Source organism: Nomascus leucogenys, chromosome 22a, assembly GCF_006542625.1.
Source record: "Nomascus leucogenys isolate Asia chromosome 22a, Asia_NLE_v1, whole genome shotgun sequence".
In the NCBI taxonomy this organism is placed as follows: domain Eukaryota; kingdom Metazoa; phylum Chordata; class Mammalia; order Primates; family Hylobatidae; genus Nomascus; species Nomascus leucogenys.
The window spans coordinates 119,593,328-119,598,345 of record NC_044402.1 but is presented as its reverse complement, the minus strand read 5'-3'; the positions used below and the strand labels follow the sequence as shown (position 1 = coordinate 119,598,345).

Genomic DNA, 5,018 nt, shown 5'->3' with positions numbered 1-5,018 from the left:
GGCTCATGCCTGTAATCTTAGCGCTTTGGGAGGCTGAGGTGGGTGGATCACCTGAGATTAAGAGTTCGAGACCAGCCTGGCCAACATGGTGAAACCCCATCTCTACTAAGTATACAAAAATTAGTTGGGTGTGGTGGCGCATGCCTGTTATACTAGCTTCTTGGGAGGCTGAGGCATGAGAAACACTTGAACCCAGGAGGTGGAGGTTGCAGTGAGCTGAGATCATGCCACTGCACTCCAGCCTGGGCAACAGAGCGAGACTCTGGAAAGAAAGAAAAGAAGGAAGGGGAGGGGAGGGGAAGGGGAAGGGGAAAGGGAAGGGGAAGGGGAAAGGGAAGGGGAAAGGGAAGGGGGAAAGAAAAAGAGAGAGAGAGAGAAAGAGCAAGAAAGAAAGAGAGCGAGAGAAAGAAAGAAAGGAAGGAAAGAAAAGAAAAAAGAAAGGGATTTTTTTTAAAAAAGAAAAAAAAAGTAAGTCATGAAAACACCAAAAGGAAGCTGGTGTATCTGTACTGGTATCATAAACATAAGGAAACAAGTATTGCTAGAGATAATGACAGACATTTCATAATCATGAAAGGGAAATTTTAATAGGAAAATATAAAATCCTAACTACATATGCAATTAAAAACAGCCTCAAAACATAAAAGTAATAACTGACAGGTCTAAAAGGAAAAAGAGAGAAATCCGTAATAATAGTTGGAGATTTTTTAACACATTGCTCTCAATAACTGGTAGAATAAGTAAACAAGAAATCATCATTAGGATATAGGAGATTTTGAATAACATGATTAACAAAACTGATCGAGATGACATATAATTATCCCCAGAATGCCATCTTTTCCAATATACATTGAACAATGATCAAAATACCCCCACAGGTTTTTTTGTTTTCCTTGTAAGCATTTTCAATGAACTCACAATTTTGATACGCCATTTCTCTGTTATCATTTAGTTTTAAATATTGTCTTATTTCCACTGTGATTTCTTCTTTGGCCCATGAGAAGATTTTTAGCAAGTGTGTTGCTTAACTTCCAAATATTCTGTAATCTTCTAGTTATTTTTTGTTATTGATTTCTAGCTTATTTTGTCAGAGATTTCAATCCTGTAAAATTTGCTGAGATTTCCTTTATAGCCCAGCTTAAAACAAAACTCAAAAGGATCAAACCATTTCCAAGTAACTGCATCCCAGAACAAAGTTCAAACATAATTAAAGGAATACAAAATAATCTAGCACCCAACAAAGTAAAATTTACAATGTTTGGCACCTGATCAAAGATTACCTGGCTTACGAAGAAGCAGAAAAATATCACCTATAAGGAGGAGAAAAATAAATCAATGGAAGCCAACCTAGAACTGACATAGGTGTTAGGATTATCAGACAAGGACAGTAAAACAATTGTTACAACTATATTTTGTATGTTCAAAAGTTAAGTAGACACTTAGAAGGTGGATAAAATTAAAAACCTAAATTGATCATCCAGAGGTGAAAACTACAATGTGTGAGATGAATTATACACTGAAAGGGATTAGCAGATTACATATTAAAGAAAAAATGATTAGTGAACTTGAATACATAGACTATGATAAATTTAAGATGTATGCTATAAACCATACGGCAACCACTAAAATAACGAAATTAAGAGTTACAGGCCAGGTGTGGTAGTTCACTCCTATAATCCCAGCACTTTGGGAAGCCAAGGCAGGAGGATCACTGGAGGCCAAGAGTTCAAGACCAGCCTGGGCAACAGAGCTAGATCCTGTCTCTAAAGTAATTTAAAAATTAGCAAGGTATGGTGGAGCATACTTGTAATCCCAGCTACTGGGGAGATTGAGGTGGGAGGATTGCTTGAGACCAGGAGTTGGAGGCTGCAGTGAAACGTGATCATGCTGCTGCACTCCAGTCTGGGCAAGAGAGCAAGACCCTGTCAAAAAAAAAAAAAAAGAGTTATAGCAAAAAGCCAATTAAGAAAATAAAGCAGAACTTTTAAAAAATACAAAAATAGTCAACCCAAAAGCAGGTGGAAAAGGAAACAAAGAACGGATAGGACAAATAGAAAACAAATAGCAAGGTGCTGACACACTTAATCATATCTTTAAAATCACATTAAATGTAATTTCATTAATTAAATGGCACAGATTGTCAGTTTGGATTTTTTTTTTAAAAAGACCCAACTACATGCTGCCTAAAAGAAACACACTTTAAATATAAAGAAACAAATAGGTTAAAAGACATACGATGCCAATACTAAAAGAAATTCACAGTGACTATGTTAATATCAGATAAAATAGATTGCAGAGAAAATAAAGAAGGTCATTTTACAATGATACAAGGGTCAACTCACCAAGAGAACATAATAGTCCTAAATGTTTACGCACCTAAAACCAGTTTCAAGACTGGTTTTGAAAAACTGAGAGAACTGTAAGGAGAAATAGACAAATCTACAATTATATTCAGAGGTTTCAATATCTCTCTCAATAACTGACAGAACACATAGAAACTCATGAGGCTATAGAAAATATGAACAACACTGTCAAGCAACTTGATCTAATTGACATTTATGGGACACTCCACTCACAACAGCAGCATAAACATTCTTTTCAAGCACACACGGAACAATTACCAAGATAGGCCATTTTGGGGGCATAAAACAATTAAAATTATTGTTACAATTATTCAAGACACACAATGTATATTCTCTAAACTCAATGAAATTAAATTAGAAATCGTTAACAGAAAGCTCTCTGGAAAATTCCCAAATATTTGGAAATTAAATAACATACTCCTAAATAACTTATGGATCGAGTAAGAAATAAAAAAGTTAGAAAATATTTTGAACTGAATAAAAATAAAAATCCAAAATAGCGATGTTTGTGGGGTGCTACTAAAAGCAGTACTTAGAAATGTATAGCACTAAGAACCTGTATTAGAAAAGAAGAAAGGCGACCAGGCATGGTGGCTCACGCCTGTAATCCCAGCACTTTGGGAGGCCGAGGTGGGTGGATCACCTGAGATCAGGAGTTCGAGACCATTCTGACCAACATGGCGAAACCCCATCTCTACTAAAATACAAAAATTAGCCAGGCATGGTGGCGGGCGCCTGTAGTCCCAGCTACTCGAGAGGCTGAGGCAGAATTGCTTGAAACCTGGGAGGTGGAGGTTGCAGTGGGTGAGACTGTGCCACTACACTCCAGCCTGGGTAACAGAGTAAGACTCCATCTCAAAAAAAAAAAAAAAAAAAAAAAAAGAAAAGTCCAAAATCCATGATCTCAGTTTCCAACTTAAGAAACTAGAAAAAGAAGAGTAAGTAAAACTGAAAGTAAGTAGATAAAAAGGAAATAATAAATATCAAAGCAGAAATCAATACATTTTTAAAATGGGAAATTAAAAAAATTCAAAACAGGCACCATGGATTCAATCATGCTCATTTCAGTAGCACATATACTAAAACTGGAATGATACAGAGATTAGCATGGTCCCTGCACAAGGATGACATGCAAATTTGTGAAGTGTTCATATTAAAAAAAAATAAAGTAATTCTAAATTCAATCGAATAATTTTTATTTATTTATTTATTTATTTATTTATTTATTTATTTAGAGATGGAGTCTTGCTCACTCTGTCGCCCAGGCTGGAGTGCAGTAGCACAATCTTGGCTCACTGCAACCCCCACCTCCTGGATTCAAGCAACTCTTGTGCCTCAGCCTCTCAAGTAGCTGAGATTACAGGCATGTGCCAGCATGCCCAGCTAATTTTTGTATTTTAGTAGAGACAGGGTTTCACCATGTTGGCCAGTCTGGTCTCAAACTCCTGACCTCAAGTGATCCACCTGCTTCAGACTCCCAAAGTGTTGAGATTACAGGCGTGAGGCATCATGCCTGGCTAAATTCAACAGAATAATTTAAAAAACAATAGAGAAAACCAATGAAACTAAAACTTGTTTCTTTGAGAAATATCAATGAAATTGATAAACTTCTAGCCAGAATGATCAGGAAAAAAAGAGGGAAGACATAAATTACCAATATCAGAAATAAAACAAATGACATCACAACAGATTTTAAAGATTTTTTTTTTTTTTTTTTTTTTTTGAGACGGAGTCTCACTCTGTCACCCAGGCTGGAGTGCAGTGGCGCGATCTCGGCTCACTGCAAGCTCCACCTGCCGGGTTCACGCCATTCTCCTGCCTCAGCCTCTCCGAGTAGCTGGGACTACAGGCGCCCACCACCACGCCCGGCTAATTTTTTGTATTTTTAGTAGAGACGGGGTTTCACCGTGGTCTCGATCTCCTGACCTCGTGATCCACCCGCCTCGGCCTCCCAAAGTGCTGGGATTACAAGCGTGAGCCACCACGCCCGGCCTAAAGATTTTTAAAAGTTTAAAAAGGAATTTTGTGAATAACTTTGTGGCAATAAATTTGACAATTTAGAAAAAAGGAACACATTCTTTGTGTGCTTCTAGTAGAACGTCATATAGATTCCTAAAATGCAACGTGGCCACAGTCTTTATCTTTCCTTACCCCCAATTCCAATCCTGCTTAACCTTCTATTTCAGCCTGTTGCCCCAAACCCGAAATCTAGGCATTGCCACACATTCTTTGGGTTCATTTACCAAAAATCTCAAGAAACAGAGAATCAAAGTAACTGGATAGCTATCAAAGGGACTGAATGTGTAGCTAAAAACCTTCCCACAAAGGACACTTCAGGCCCAGTTGGCTTCCCTAGTGAATTCTACTAAACATTTAATGAAGAAATGATACCAATTCTACACAAACTCTTCCAGACAACTGGAATGGAGTCAGGGCGGGTTCCAAGTGTTCCCCTGTGGCATTAGGCCAAGTATCTCTGTGGGGCTTGGCCTAAAACTGCACTCTTGCTTGACCTTTACCCCCATGTTTTGTCCTGCTTTCTCCACATCCTCCTGCTCTCCCCTGGGAGTACTCCCTTGATCAATCACTTGCATACTAATCTTCATCTCAGGGTCTATTTCTGGGGAAACTGATCTAAGACAGACAATGCCTGGA

The 5,018-nt window shown here is 38.1% G+C and overlaps 1 non-coding gene across 1 annotated transcript; it reads left to right on the top strand.

Moving 5' to 3' along the window:
* Window positions 1-3,418: 3,418 nt before the first annotated feature.
* On the top strand, window positions 3,419-3,522 carry LOC115832555. The gene has a single exon (XR_004028087.1). It is a non-coding gene; the product is annotated as a U6 spliceosomal RNA (small nuclear RNA).
* Window positions 3,523-5,018: the final 1,496 nt, after the last annotated feature.